Here is a 17,572-nt window from a genome sequence, read left to right on the forward strand (position 1 = left end):
CCCTCCCTTTACTCCCGGCTGTGTTGCGAACCAGGACTAAAGGCCCCTCCACGTGGATTGCGGACTTGTGGGCGCGCGTCGGGGCGAAGGACCTTTAGTCCCGGTTTGTAACACCAACCGGGACTAAAGACCATGCCAACTATTTTTTATTCATTTTTTTTTCCAATCTCTCTTTCTTTCTATGTTTTTCTTCAAAATTTCTAGTATTTCAGTTCTTTGGCAAGTTTAGTCTCTAACTACACTTAATCTCAGGTTAAATTGCTCACTTGTGGTCAAACTTCCTGCTTAGTCAACCAAACTCAACCTGCTCTAGCACTAGCATGCTTAACTTCTCACTTCCTTTCACCCTCCTTCCAAATGCTTTGCACGTATGTTATTGATATTAGTATCATATCAATTATTTTAAGCTCTTGGTCACGATGTCACAGTTCTTTAGTGTTTGAATTCTAAATAATTATTTTAATAAACAAACATAATGATGTAATAATAATTTTGAATAAATAAATAACAATAATATTCTAATTTTTTCTATTTTTTTGGCAAAACCTAAATTCCTGAAATTTTTCATACTTTCCTTTGGCAGTTCGAGAATCTAAAGATTGGCTAATCGGGTAAACCCTGGTGAATTGGATGTAACTTTTCGCGTAGATACATTTTCATATATTAAACATTTTTTTTAGTTTGTATGCAAGCAGAAATTCCGTTTTACCGATACATGACGCAATTTTGCGAAAAAAGTCAAAATTAATGTTTGTTAATCACTAGTGGAAAACATGCCTAATGCCGCGGGCCGTAAGACCCTTTTGTCGCGGGCGGCCAGCCGCGACAACGGAGGCACGACAAAAGGCCCAACCTTTTGTCGCGGGTCGCTTACCATCCGCGACATAAGGTCCACCACGTGGCAGGCGCGGGGCGCGCAGGGGACACCCCCTTTTGTCGCGAGTGGTATTACAGCCCGCGATAAAAGACCCTCTACGTGGCGTGCGCAGAATGCTGCTGCTTTAGGGTTTGAGGGGTGCAGTGATGCGTGCAATTAACACACGTCCGTTGGAAACCCCAAGAGGAAGGTGTGATGCAGACAGTAGCAAGTTTTCCCTCAGAAAGAAACCAAGGTTTATCGAACCAGGAGGAGCCAAGAAGCACGTTGAAGGTTGATGGCGGCGAAGTATAGTGCGGCGCAACACCAGGGATTCCGGCGCCAACGTGGAACCTGCACAACACAACCAAAGTACTTTGCCCCAACGAAACAGTGAGGTTGTCAATCTCACCGGCTTGCTGTAACAAAGGATGAGATGTATAGTGTGGATGATGATTGTTTGCGAAGAACAGTAAAGAACAAGTATTGCAGTAGATTGTATTTAATGTAAAAGAATGGACCGGGGTCCAATGTTCACTAGAGGTGTCTCTCCCATAAGATAAATAGCATGTTGGATGAACAAATTACAGTCGGGCAATTGACAAATAGAGAGGGCATGACAATGCACATACATGATATGATAAATATAGTGAGATTTAATTGGGCATTACGACAAAGTACATAGACCGCTATCCAGCATGCATCTATGCCTAAAAAGTCCACCTTCAGGTTATCATCCGAACCCCTTCCGGTATTAAGTTGCAAACAACAGACAATTGCATTAAGTATGGCGCGTAATGTAATCAATAACTACATCCTTGGACATAGCATCATTGTTTTATCCCTAGTGGCAACAGCACATCCACAACCTTAGAACTTTCTGTCACTGTCCCAGATTTAATGGAGGCAGGAACCCACTATCGAGCATAAATACTCCCTCTTGGAGTTAAGAGCAAAAACTTGGCCAGAGGCTCTACTAATAACGGAGAGCATGCAAGATCATAAACAACACATAGGTAATAGATTGATAATCACCATAACATAGTATTCTCTATCCATCGGATCCCGACAAACACAACATATAGCATTACAGATAGATGATCTTGATCATGTTAGGCAGCTCACAAGATCCAACAATGAAGCACATAAGGAGAAGACGACCATCTAGCTACTGCTATGGACCCAAGTCCAGGGGTGAACTACTCACTCATCACTCCGGAGGCGACCATGGCGGTGAAGAGTCCTCCGGGAGATGATTCCCCTCTCCGGCAGGGTGCCGGAGGCGATCTCCTGAATCCCCCGAGATGGGATTGGCGGCGGCGGCGTCTCAGTAAGGTTTTCCGTATCGTGGCTCTCGGTACTGGGGGTTTCGCGACGGAGGCTTTAAGTAGGCGGAAGGGCAACGCAGGGGGCCACACGAGGGCCCCACACGCTAGGGCCGCGCGGCCAAGGCCTGGGCCGCGCCGCCCTAGTGTGGCGGCGCCTCGTGGCCCCACTTCCTTTCCCTCTCGATCTTCTGGAAGCTTCATGTAAAAATAGGCTCCTGGGCGTTGATTTCGTCCAATTCCGAGAATATTTCCTTACTAGGATTTCTGAAACCAAAAACAGCAGAAAACAGCAACTGGCTCTTCGGCATCTTGTTAATAGGTTAGTGCCGGAAAATGCATAAATACGACATGTAATGTGTATAAAACATGTAGATATCATCAATAATGTGGCATGGAACATAAAAAATTATCGATACGTCGGAGACGTATCAGCATCCCCAAGCTTAGTTCCTGCTCGTCCCGAGCAGGTAAACGATAACAAAGATAATTTCTGGAGTGACATGCCATCATAACCTTGATCATACTATTGTAAGCATATGTAATGAATGCAGCGATCAAAAACAATGGTAATGACATGAGTAAACAAATGAATCATAAAGCAAAGACTTTTCATGAATAGTACTTCAAGACAAGCATCAATAAGTCTTGCATAAGAGTTAACTCATAAAGCAATAAATCAAAGTAAAGGTATTGAAGCAACACAAAGGAAGATTAAGTTTCAGCGGTTGCTTTCAACTTATAACATGTATATCTCATGGATATTGTCAATGTAAAGTAATATAACAAGTGCAATATGCAAGTATGTAGGAATCAATGCACAGTTCACACAAGTGTTTGCTTCTTGAGGTGGAGAGAGATAGGTGAACTGACTCAACATAAAAGTAAAAGAAAGGTCCTTCAAAGAGGAAAGCATCGATTGCTATATTTGTGCTAGAGCTTTTATTTTGAAAACATGAAACAATTTTGTCAACGGTAGTAATAAAGCATATGTATCATGTAAATTATATCTTACAAGTTGCAAGCCTCATGCATAGTGTACTAATAGTGCCCGCACCTTGTCCTAATTAGCTTGGGTTAACACTGATCATCATTGCATAACATATGTTTCAACCAAGTGTCACAAAGGGGTACCTCTATGCCGCCTGTACAAGGGTCTAAGGAGAAAGTTCGCATTGGATTTCTCGCTTTTGATCATTCTTCAACTTAGACACCCATACCGGGACAACATAGACAACAGATAATGGACTCCTCTTTTAATGCTTAAGCATTCAACAACAGTTAATATTCTCATAAGAGATTGAGGTTTTACGTCCAAACTGAAACTTCCACCATGATTCATGGCTTTAGTTAGCGGCCCAATGTTCTTCTCTAACAGTATGCATACTCAAACCATTTGATTGTGAAAACCGCCCTTACTTCAGACAAGACGAACATGCATAGCAACTCACATGATATTCAGCAAAGAGTTGATGTCGTCCCCAGGAACATGGTTATCGCACAACAAGCAACTTAATAAGAGATAAAGTGCATAAGTACATATTCAATACCACAATAGTTTTTAAGGCTATTTCTTCCCATGAGCTATATATTGCAAAGGCGAATGATGGAAATTTAAAGGTAGCACTCAAGCAATTTACTTTGGAATGGCGGAGAAATACCATGTAGTAGGTAGGTATGGTGGACACAAATGGCATAGTGGTTGGCGCAAGGATTTTGGATGCATGAGAAGTATTCCCTCTCGATACAAGGTTTAGGCTAGCAAGGTTTATTTGAAACAAACACAAGGATGAACCGGTGCAGCAAAACTCACATAAAAGACATATTGTAAACATTATAAGACTCTACACCGTCTTCCTTGTTGTTCAAAACTCAATACTAGAAATTATCTAGACTTTAGAGAGACCAAATATGCAAACCAAATTTTAGCAAGCTCTATGTATTTCTTCATTAATGGGTGCAAAGTATATGATGCAAGAGCTTAAACATGAGCACAACAATTGCCAAGTATCAAATTATTCAAGACATTTTAGAATTACTACATGTAGCATTTCCCGATTCCAACCATATAACAATTTAACGAAGAAGATTCAACCTTCGCCATGAATACTATGAGTAAAGCCTAAGGACATATTTGTCCATATGCAACAGCGGAGCGTGTCTCTCTCCCACACAATGAATGCTAGGATCCATTTTATTCAAACAAAAACAAAAACAAAAACAAACAGACGCTCCAAGCAAAGTACATAAGATGTGACTGAATAAAAATATAGTTTCAGGGGAGGAACCTGATGATGTTGTCGATGAAGAAGGGGATGCCCAAGGCATCCCCAAGCTTAGACGCTTGAGTCTTCTTAAAATATGCAGGGGTGAACCACCGGGGCATCCCCAAGCTTAGATATTTCACTCATCTTGATCATAGTATATCATACTCCTCTCTTGACCCTTGAAAACTTCCTCCACACCAAACTCGAAACAAACTCATTAGAGGGTCAGTGCATAATTCATATATTCAGAGGTGACATAATCATTCTTAATACTTCTGGACATTGCACAAAGCTAGTGAAAGTTAATGGAACAAAGAAATCCATCAGACATAGCAAAACAGGCAATGCGAAATAAAAGGCAGAATCTGTCAAAACAGAACAGTCCGGAAAGACGAATTTTAAAGTGGCACCAGACTTGCTCAGATGAAAATGCTCAAATTGAATGAAAGTTGCGTACATATCTGAGGATCACGCACGTAAATTGGCAGATTTGTCTGAGTTACCTACAGAGAATTCTGCCCAGATTCGTGACAGCAAGAAATCTGTTTCTGCGCAGTAATCCAAATCTAGTATTGGCTTTACTATCAAAGACTTTACTTGGCACAACAATGCAATAAAATAAAGATAAGGAGAGGTTTCTACAGTAGTAACAACTTCCAAGACTCAACAAAACAGTAGCAAAATAAACACATGGGTTATCTCCCAAGAAGTGCTTTCTTTATAGCCATTAAGATGGGCTCAGTAATTTAATGATGCTCACATAAGGATGAGAGTTGAAGCAAAAAGAGAGCATCAAAAAGCAAATTCAAAACACATTTAAGTCTAACATGCTTCCTATGCATAGGAATCTTGTAAATAAACAAGTTCATGAAGAGCAAAGTAACAAGCATAGGAAGATAAAACAAGTGTAACTTCAAGATTTTCAGCAAAAAGAGAGGTGTTTTAGTAACATGAAAATTTCTACAACCATATTTTCCTCTCTCATAATAACTTTCAGAGGCATCATGAACAAACTCAACAATATAAGTATCACATATAGCATTCTTATTCACATGCATAAAAGTATCATTACTCTCCACATAAGCATAATCAATTTTATTAGTTGTAGTGGGAGCAAATTCAACAAAGTAGCTATCATTATTATTCTCATCATCAAATATAGGAGGCATATTGTAATCATAATTAAACTTACCCTCCATAGTAGGCGGTACCAAAAGACCACTATCATTATAATCATCATATATAAGAGGCAAAGTATCATCAAAGAAAATTTTCTCCTCAATGCTTGGGGGACTAAAAATATCACACTCATCAAAACCAGCTTCCCCAAGCTTAGAATTTTCCATGGCATTAGCAACAATGGTGTTCAAAGCATTCTTAGTAATAACATTCCCATTAGCATGCATATAAAGTTCCATGGGTTTTTTAATTCTCTCTTCAAACACATCATGTCCTAATTCAAGATAAAGTTCATAAAGATCTCTCATATTTTTGTTGTTTTCCATTAAGCCTAACTAGTGAAATCGCACAACTTAGTATTCTCAACAGTACCCATTTTAGCAATAGTAAATAAAGCAAACTAAGTAAAGTAAATGCAAGTAACTAATTTTTTTGTGTTTTTGATATAGAGAACAAGGCAGTAAATAAAGTAAAGCTAGCAACTAATTTTTTTGTGTTTTGTTTAAGTGCAGCAAACAAGGTAGTAAATAAAATAAAGCAAGACAAAAACAAAGTAAAGAGATTGGATTGTGGAGACTCCCCTTGCAGCGTGTCTTGATCTCCCCGGCAACGGCGCCAGAAAAAAAGCTTGATGCGTGCAATTAACACACGTCCGTTGGAAACCCCAAGAGGAAGGTGTGATGCAGACAGTAGCAAGTTTTCCCTCAGAAAGAAACCAAGGTTTATCGAACCAGGTGGAGCCAAGAATCACGTTGAAGGTTGATGGCGGCGAAGTATAGTGCGGCACAACACCAGGGATTCCGGCGCCAACGTGGAACCTGCATAACACAACCAAAGTACTTTGCCCCAACGAAACAGTGAGGTTGTCAATCTCACCGGCTTGCTGTAACAAAAGATTAGATGTATAGTGTGGATGATGATTGTTTGCGAAGAACAGTAAAGAACAAGTATTGCAGTAGATTGTATTTAATGTAAAAGAATGGACCGGGGTCCACAGTTCACTAGAGGTGTCTCTCCCATAAGATAAATAGCATGTTGGGTGAACAAATTACAGTCGGGCAATTGACAAATAGAGAGGCATGACAATGCACATACATGATATGATAAATATAGTGAGATTTAATTGGGCATTACGACAAAGTACATAGACCGCTATCCAGCATGCATCTATGCCTAAAAAGTCCACCTTCAGGTTATCATCCGAACCCCTTCCGGTATTAAGTTGCAAACAACAGACAATTGCATTAAGTATGGTGCGTAATGTAATCAATAACTACATCCTTGGACATAGCATCAATGTTTTATCCCTAGTGGCAACAGCACATCCACAACCTTAGAACTTTCATCCTTGTCCTGCATTTAATGGAGGCATGAACCCACTATCGAGCATAAATACTCCCTCTTGGAGTTAAGAGCAAAAACTTGGCCAGAGCCTCTACTAATAACGGAGAGCATGTAAGATCATAAACAACACATAGGTAATAGATTGATAATCACCATAACATAGTATTCTCTATCCATCGGATCCCGACAAACACAACATATAGCATTACAGATAGATGATCTTGATCATGTTAGGCAGCTCACAAGATCCAACAATGAAGCACATAAGGAGAAGACGACCATCTAGCTACTGCTATGGACCCATAGTCCAGGGGTGAACTACTCACTCATCACTCCGGAGGCGACCATGGCGGTGAAGAGTCCTCCGGGAGATGATTCCCCTCTCCGGCAGGGTGCCGGAGGCGATCTCCTGAATCCCCCGAGATGGGATTGGTGGCGGCGGCGTCTCAGTAAGGTTTTCCGTATCGCGGCTCTCGGTACTGGGGGTTTCGCGACGGAGGCTTTAAGTAGGCGGAAGGGCAACGCAGGGGGGCACACGAGGGCCCCACACGCTAGGGCCGCGCGGTCAAGGCCTGGGCCGCGTCGCCCTAGTGTGGCGGCGCCTCGTGGCCCCACTTCCTTTCCCTCTCGGTCCTCTGGAAGCTTCGTGTAAAAATAGGCCCCTGGGCGTTGATTTCGTCCAATTCCGAGAATATTTCCTTACTAGGATTTCTGAAACCAAAAACAGCAGAAAACAGCAACTGGCTCTTCGGCATCTTGTTAATAGGTTAGTGCCGGAAAATGCATAAATACGACATATAATGTGTATAAAACATGTAGATATCATCAATAATATGGCATGAAACATAAGAAATTATCGATACGTCGGAGACGTATCATGCAACACCCCCCCACCCCCGCCACCGCCCCCCTTTATTTCATTTTAAAATAAAATTTGCATATATTTGTACGCTACTACAGGCTGTACATGTTCATTCATTATATATAGATCGAGCAAACAAATATTGGAAGCAAAAGTCGATCTATTCGTAGATTCCCCTTACATATACATGGAGCTCACGACTACCGGGACTAAAACCCGTCGTCTATTCGAACCATTACATTGGGATCATTTGATGCGCCTATTTGGACTAAACAAGCCGTTGTCGTCTATTACTTCTCTCATCAGAAGTCCCACCACTTCCTCCGTAATTTCTAGTAGGTGTTCGTGTGGTTGGAGCTTCTCCCGCATGAAGTCGACCTATATAGAAAAATGAGATGAATATGACTATACCAATCTTGATAACGAAATATTGACGATAGTAAATTAATATTGTGAATGTTATTTGTTACGTTGAATCTATTAGCGTTGTGCTTCTCAGTGGTTGACATGCGAATGGACTCATAAACGTAGTATTCACATAGATTCATCCCATGTGGTTGATGGGCGCACGGTATAGGAGTAAATGTTAGCTTCTCTGCGAAGTTACCCACAGTATTCTTTTTGAAAACTCTCCAAACCCTGTCAGCCAAAAGAATGATTGAATGAGTGGATAATTAATTGATATCTCACGATAGATATAGCGCGGCAATGATTGAAATTACCTATGGAGCAACTTCTGCAAGTCGCGGAACCCGTCCCGGCCTCTACTCAATGGGTCCCTTACTTCAACTATTCCCTTATTAACTTGAATGTTTAGCAGAATTCAGTGGAAACTGCACATGTTTATATGTATATATACGTCATGAATTACACTTAACATCGAGTAAGAAAAATTGAATGTGCACAACAGATCAGTAAGACTCTCACCTATAGTTGTAAGAAAACAGTATTGAATCACAGAAATGTTGCTCCCCTATAAACCTCAGTAGGTTTTTCCCCGTTTCGTCGGTTTTATCCCTTACCGTGTCATGATGTACTTGGTCAACAAACCCAATATTGATTATCTTATTACTTATGCATTCACTGATCTTCAGTCTGCATAAGAGAGCACATAAGATATAATGAGTATATGCAATGAACAGGAACAACTGAATGAACATGAACTTATATGTAGTTAACAACTTACAAGCAATAGCAACTCATGAGAGATTTGTCGAGGGCCTCAAAATTGAATAACTGCCAGAGTTCAGAAATCTCAATATGGAGATCCTCCCTTCGGAAGTAATATTCCTCTGGGATATTCTCCACGATGTATCTTGTGTCCACCTTGCACGCATCAAGGTACCACTGATGCAAATTCCGCATATGCGTTGGCAGTTGATGCAGCCGCTCTTTGCTGACCAAGTCGATCCCGAAGAAAAATTTACGAGCTATATCAGCAGTGGGTACTGCAACATCTGCGGCACCCAACAAATCCTCCACGGTACAGCTAACTTGAGCCGCTAGCTTTATAGCTTCTTCCATATCGAAACCACCATGTTCCTGGTACACCGAGGGAACATCTAACACTTTGAGTGGTGGGATCGATTGTTTGGCCTGTTCTCTGAGCTGGGGAACTTCCTTTCTTTTTCTGCCTGCTGTCGCTTGCTTGGCATTGAGGGGTGCACTTGTTGAACTTGATTTTATTCTCGGCTACACTTCTAGTTGATGATTTGCCTGTGCTAGCACTATCCTTCTTAGCAGTATCCTTGTTCTCAATTACCCTTGCAAGTGTGCGTGTATAGTCATCCTTCTTCTCGTGTAAGTCATATTGCGATGGTGTGTTCAGAAAATCAAGAGCATATGCTTTTTGCTTCTCGGTGTATGGCGATGGGGGTTTTTCCTTATGAAGATGTTCATGCGTGTGTTTCTTTACAACGGCCTCATTTTCCTCTTCAGTAAGATCGTAAGGACGGGGGGGGGAGGAACCTTTGGTACTCTTGGGAGGGGCGATAGCTTGCGGACAGAACTCTTGAAATGCTTCCGATTGGGTGCATGCCGAGTCTTAGTGGGCGCAGGCGGCAGCGCTGGAGATGGAGATGGACTAGGGATGTCGTGGTCGTACCCATGGGGTGATGGTGGCGACATGTGACCAGTCGGAGGAGGTGATGGTGGCATGCGATCACTTGGAGGAGGTGATGGTGACCTGGGACGACTAGTAGGGGGTACCCAGCCTGGAAGCTTGATGCTTTTCTTTTCCCAAAGAATGATTTCACCCAGTACGTCTTCGAGTGTATCCCGACCATCACCTCCAGGGATTACGAGCTGCAATGACTCCCACGACGGTACAACTGAATCCACCCCGACACGAGCATAGCCAGCTGGAATCTCATTGCCATGCCATGTTGCCGACTCACCTTCAGCTCCTAATGCAGGTAAGACATAGCCGACTGCCACCTTAAGAGATACGTTTCTGAACACCTCATGGAGATCACAAGGTGTTTGCTCCTTGATGCCATCCACGGGGTCGCCAGGACCGCCATCTATCATCCGTGTAGGCGGGGCCTCCGAGTCGGCCACGATGTTTCCTCGCTGATGAGATATGCCGGCGGTATTATCTGGCTCGCTCTGTCATTTAAGTTCATTAATCTCCCGCTGCTGCTGCTAAATCTCCCGCTGCTGCTGGTCAAGTTGGCGTTGGAACTCGGCCATCCGGTCATTCTGCACCTCTAGCTGGCGTTTTTTTGCTCTCGCTCGGATTCTATAAATCTTCGCATCGTCCGGAAACCCAAGCGATCACGGAATACTAGGGCCAAAGCCTCTTGCAACTAAATGACATAACTCATGGACATCTCGAAGGATTTTAGTTTTTAAATTTTTCATCAATTTCTTTTGTATTTTACAAAGCTAAAAAAGCGATCCATATGAGGGGAGGGGGGCGGAGCCAAAAAAACCTAGAAAACCTTTAATCTGGGTTCGTGTCTCCAACCGAGACTAAAAGGGTAGATCTTTTGTCTCGGTTTGTAACATCAACCGGGACTAAAGGTTTCACACTAGTGGCAACCCACAACAACCCCTTTTGTCTAACTGAAACTAAAGATCCCGTTACGAACCGGGATTAAAACTTTTCAGCGTTATAGCCGTTCGAACCGAAATAAATGCTCACATTAGTTCCCGATCAAAACACGATCGAGATTAATCCTTCAGACAACTTCAAAACCAAGGCCTATTTTCTATTAGTGGGGGTTAAATGATTTGCCCGTCGAGGCGTCGACCCACGCCTTGGCTTAACTAATATGACTGGCCAGCAGCTCAAAGTGTTTTGTTGTGTTATTATGACCCGCATCACAGGTTGCTCCCATAATTCTTCTTGTTTGAAGTACTGTAGTTGTTAACTTTGACCAAGGCACATACATATAGTGTCACGCAATCATTTTGTTTCAGTGTATGTCATAACTAAAATGCCCTTTGTTGTTCTTTCTGGGCACGTGCGATATGGTCCATCAAATTCCTTTATTGCAGAGCCACACTTTCTTTTGGAGGGAAAGCAACCACGTTAATTTCAAACAATAGTTACATCATCTATAAGTTGACCTAAGATGCAGGTAGGGAGTTCATCGATCCGGTTACAATTTTTTGACTGAAAACAAAACCTAGCCTGCTCATGAACAATTATATTAGTTTTCCTAGAACATGTTAGATTATTAGGCAATTTTCGTGTGAGATTAATAACCAAAAACAACATGACAGATGCACAAATATATTTAACCACACACATCAGACTAAGCACATGCATTAGATCTGAACATGGAACAAGTAGCAGTGCAAGGTAAGAGAGAAAAAGCACGTACATCGCGACCGGGAAAGTCGCACCAACAGCAGCACCATGGTCATTGTTGATGTCGCCCATGGTGTATTCGAATCTGTCGAGGAAGCAGTCGAACCGGCGAAGATGAAGACGAACAACAGCGAGCAGTCGCGCCGAGACGCTCCCCAAAAAACCTTATCGCCCGCCTCCCAGTGCAGGATCTCGACGGACGGGGTTTCGGAGGCCTGCTCTCTGGGACGACTGTGCACGCAGTCGCCGGGATGGGGAAGACTAGAGAGTAGCGCAGTAAAAGGAACTTCATCGTGAGAGAGGCAGACTAGAGTTCTGGGCGTGAGCCTCCAGATCTGTTCTGTCTCCCTGTATAGCCTGGGAGGAGAGCCGATCCGACCGCGTTGCCACGTGTAAAAAGCCAGGGACACGCGGCTAGCATGCACATGCAGATCGAGATGTACCCAACTCAGTTGGTGCACCAAGCAAAAAATTTAGTCTTCCTTGAGTGTGTCTCGAACTCGAACTCGAACTCGAGTCACGAAACGCGACATGCGTGCGTGATGAGGCGAGGCGGGGCGGGGCGGGCAGAGGAGGAGTGCGCGAGGGCTCCTTCTATTCTCACTCACTTGAAAGGACTAGAACAGTAGCCCTTATATACCACTCCAACTCCCTCCCAACTAGCAATGTAGGACTAAACTTTGTCCCCCAAGGCTGTCCCCAAGCTGCCAACGTGATGGGTCTTGAGATTTCAGGAATTGTAGACTACATGGGCTGCAGCCCAGTAAGCCCATCTACATCTAACAATCCTCCACCAGATCTCAGAGTCACATCAGATGGCACGTTAGTTCCATTCACTGTTTAATATACCTGCACTTCAGTGGAGACTGTTAAGTTGAACTTCCACCTAAAAAAGGAGCTACGCTTGACTACAACTGAACAATGGACTATGCCTTGAATTGTCAGCCTTGTGCAGCAAGTTTTACTCAATGACGGCACGGTACTAGGCTACCATAGCCTTCCCCTCGGGTGGAGCTTATAAGTCATACTCCTCAGCCCTTCATGAGCTTACTAGAGATTCACCCAAATCTCCCACACTGTGACCAGCAGTGTCACTCATATAGGTGTGTTCTTCAAAGATCAACCTGTAGGACAGCGTCTTCGCTCATCAAGAGCCGCACATAACACATTAAGACATTGTCAACCTGCCTTACAGTTGCTATGAGAGCATTTGCATCTGCAGCGGGAGTGTGTGAATTATTCTCTCAACTCAGTTGCTCCGGTTTATTTTCCCAGGTCCTACTTCATGAAATTTCCGATCACATAGGTTGGGTTACCCCCTCAGAAACGTATGTGGGTCTCAAACTCATCTCCCTCGATGCAAGATCTATCATATTTCTTGATAGTCCTTTTGTGAAAGGATCTGCAGATTCTTAGCACTTTGGACATAATCCAATGCTATCACTCCGGAGTTTTTCAGTTTTCTGACTAACTTCAATCTCCTCTTGACATGTTTGGAACTTTTCATATTATCCTTAGAACTTTTCACTTTGATAATCACAGTTTGATTATCACAGTTCATGAGGATAGCCGGTATTGTCTTTTCAACCATGGGCAAGTCCAGCAAGAGATCACGAAGCCATTCCGCTTCGACAGTAGTTGTATCTAATGATGTGAGTTCTGCTTCCATAGTTGACCTCGTTAAGATGGTGTGCTTGCAAGACTTCCAGGAAACAACACCACCACCAAGTGTGAAAGCATATCCACTTGTGGCCTTCATCTTAGCATCTGAAATCCAATTAGAATCACTATACAATTCAAGTCCTCTTGGAGACCCGGTATAATGAATTCCATAACTCATGGTTCCCTTTAGATAGTGCATCATGATGACGCGTGAAGCACACGTCCGTTGGGAACCCCAAGAGGAAGGTGTGATGCGTACAGCAACAAGTTTTCCCTCAGTAAGAAACCAAGGTTATCGAACCAGTAGGAGATGAAGGTTGTTGGTGAAGGAGTGTAGTGCGGCGCAACACCAGGGATTTCGGCGCCAACGTGGAACCTGCACAACACAATCAAAATACTTTGCCGCAACATAACAGTGAGGTTGTCAATCTCATCGGCTTGCTGTAAACAAAGGATTAAACATATGGTGTGGAGAATGATGTTTGTTTGCAAAGAACAACAGAGAACAATGATTGCAGTAGATTGTATTTCAGATGTAAAAGAATGGACCGGGGTCCACAGTTCACTAGTGGTGTCTCTCCAATAAGATAAATAGCATGTTGGGTGCACAAATTACAGTTGGGAAATTGACAAATAGAGAGGGCATAACAATGCACATACATATCATGATGACTACTATGATATTTACTTAGGGCATTACGACAAAGAACATAGACCGCTATCCAGCATGCATCTATGCCTAAAAAGTCCACCTTCGGGTTAGCATCCGCACCCCTTCCAGTATTAAGTTGCAAACAACAGACAATTGCATTAAGTACTGTGCGTAATGTAAACAATACAAATATCCTTAGACAAAGCATTGATGTTTTATCCCTAGTGGCACAAAGACATCCACAACCTTAGAACTTTCTGTCACTGTCCCAGATTCAATGGAGGCATGAACCCACTATCGAGCATAAATACTCCCTCTTGGAGTCACAAGTATCAACTTGGCCAGAGCCTCTACTAGCAACGGAGAGCATGCAAGAACATAAATAACACATATATGATAGATCGATAATCAACTTGACATAGTATTCCATATTCATCGGATCCCAACAAACGCAACATGCAGCATTACAAATAGATGATCTTGATCATGATAGGCAGCTCACAAGATCTAAACATGATAGCACAAGAGGAGAAGACAACCATCTAACTACTGCTATGGACCCATAGTCCAAGGATGAACTACTCACGCATCAGTCCGGAGGCGGGCATGGTGATGTAGAGCCCTCCGGTGATGATTCCCCTTTCCGCCAGGGTGCAGGAGGCGATCTTTAGAACCCCCCGAGGTAGGGTTGACGGCGGCGGCGTCTCTGGAACTTTTCTCGTATCGTGGCTCTCGGTACTAGGTTTTTCGCGACGGAAGGAATAAATAGGCGAAGGGGCAGAGTCGGGGGGCGCCCGAGGGGCCCACCCCATAGGCCGGCGCGGCTAGGGGTGGGGCCGCGCCCCCCTATGGTGTGGCCTCCTTGCGTCCCCTCTTCGTCTCCTCTTCGGTGTTCTGGAAGGCTCCGTGGAAAATAAGACCGTGGGCTTTTGTTTCGTCCAATTCCGAGAATATTTCCTGTGTAGGATTTCTGAAACCAAAAACAGCAGAAAACAGGAACTGGCGCTTCGGCATCTTGTTAATAGGTTAGTACCGGAAAATGCATCAAAATGATGTAAAGTGTATATAAAACATGTGAGTATTGTCATAAAACTAGCATGGAACATAAGAATTTATAGATACGTTCGAGACGTATCAAGCATCCCCAAGTTTAGTTCCTACTCGCCCTCGAGTAGGTAAACGATAACAAGGATAATTTCTGAAATGACATGCTACTATCATAATCTTGATCAATACTATTGTAAAGCATATGAGATGAATGAAGTGATTCGAAGCAATGGTCTATAGTTTTGCTAACAAAAAGATAATGACTAAACAACTGAATCATATAGCAAAAACTTTTCATGAAAAGTACTTTCAAGACAAGCATCAACAAGTCTTGCATAAGAGTTAACTCATAAAGCAATAGATTCTTAATAGAAGGTTTTGAAGCAACACAAAGGATGATTAAGTTTCAGAAATTGCTTTCAACTTATAACATGTATATCTCATGGATAATTGTCAACACAAAGTAATATAACAAGTGCAATAAGTAAACATGTAAGAATCAATGCACACAGTTGACACAAGTGTTTGCTTCTAAGATAGAAAGAAGTAGGTAAACTGACTCAACATAAAGTAAAAGAAAGGCCCTTCGCAGAGGGAAGCAGGGATTACTCATGTGCTAGAGCTTTTTATTTTGAAAACATGGAAACAATTTTGTCAACGGTAGTAATAATTCATATGTGTTATGCATAAAACCTCCTATAAGTTGCAAGCCTCATGCATCGAATAGCAATAGTGCCCGCACCTTGTCCTAATTAGCTCAGACTTCCATGGATTATCATTGCATTACATATGTTTCAACCAAGCATTTGATTTCTCAATTTTGATAAATCTCAACTTGAGGACATCCATACCGGGACAACATAGAAAACAGATAATGGACTCCTCTTTTATGCTTTAAGCATTCAACAACAGATAATATTCTCATAAGAGATTTGAGGATTAATGTCCAAGCTGAAACTTCCACCATGATACATGGCTTTGGTTGGCGGCCCAATGTTCTTCTCTAACAATATGCATACTCAAATCATTTAATCATGAGAAATCTCCCTTACTTCAGACAAGAAGAACATGCATAGCAACTCACATGATATTCAACAAAGGTGTAAAAAGTTGATGGCGTCCCCAGAAACATGGTTACCGCTCAACAAGCAACTTATCTCTACTATTAAGAGCAAACTGGTGAATGTCTGGTGTCACATTTTCAGGATGAACAATAATACCCCCCACGTCTTTAAATGCCACCGCCCTTAAAAATCTCTCCTTCCGTTTTCCGTTTCCTCTCTCCTCCCTTCGTCCGCCGTGCGTCGACATGCAGACATTTCTTTTCCTTCCCACACTATACCGTACCGATCCAATCTTAGGTGTTCCCATCCCCATGGTGCCCTATCGCCATCCCCTTCCAAACCCTAGGGCCTCTTCCCGTCCGCCAAAGACATGCCGCCGCCTGCTCTCCTCGGGAACGCACCACTTAGCCGCAGATCATCGCGTGTGAAGCTCGGGCTCCTCCGGCTTCTTTCCCGTGGCGACCCCCTTGATGCCGGCGGCATTACGGCCGGGGACGGCGCGGTGGCTTCCCTCAGGCTCGTCCGCGTTGCTGCCTTGCTTGGGGGCCAGATCGACTTTGTGGGGCCTAGATCAACGGGCGACAGCATCATCAAGCGGTCCTTCAGGGCCTTCTTCTCCTTCCCACAGGTGCTGCTGGGCGCACAGTGGCCATGATGCGGAAGCTTCGACCTTGCCTTCCTGGTCTAGGAGATGTTGGGGTTGGTGTCCCGGCTGTGCGCCGTCACAGCTGAGCTGTCTGTGGTCACACTACGATTCGTGATGGGCGCACAGAGAGGCGTTGGAGTTCAAGTTCATTCTTTGTTTGTGTGTTTGCCGATCGGATATGGCCGCAGCTCCCATGCCCGCCGGTGTCCCACATCCAGATGTTGTACGAGATTGACCATCCTATCTTCCCCTTTGGCGCTGGCACCCCTGGCTGGGACGGGAAGTATTTCTTCACTACCGTGGACATCGCATCCATCATCGAACAATGAAAGGGTGCTTGTCGCCTCTGTCATCACATCATCGTCAGGCTTGGCCGGGCACAACCAAAATACTGGAAGTACACAGGTAACATAGCTAGGAATTGTTGATACCATAGTTATTTTTTCTTCTATCGGTTATATTTCTTCTGCAGAGGCTCAAACTTATCTTTGACACAACTATCTACTACCTTTGTGCCACTACTAGGAAATGTTCGTTTGGTTGCATAATCCCTAAACATTTTTACGTGTTGATCTGCAGTTACTTATCTGACAGTGTTGGAAATAATCAGGAGTTTGACGTTTTTGTAGTCGCATTAATGGTGACACTCCAGGCATTACTTCGGAGCTATTTTCCCATAATAGTCTGATTATTGACGAGGCCTTTATTTGGAATTAGTTTTTTAAGTGATGGCCACACTTTCAATATGGATAAATAAGCCTTTGTATTTTTTAGTTAACTGCAGATTTGAGGGAGTGCTTATAAGCAGAACAAACGAGGTCTCTTTTTGTGAAAGCATGGCATAAGTACTC

The sequence above is a fragment of the Lolium perenne genome, chromosome 7, assembly GCF_019359855.2.
Source record: "Lolium perenne isolate Kyuss_39 chromosome 7, Kyuss_2.0, whole genome shotgun sequence".
Taxonomy (NCBI): Eukaryota; Viridiplantae; Streptophyta; class Magnoliopsida; order Poales; family Poaceae; genus Lolium; species Lolium perenne.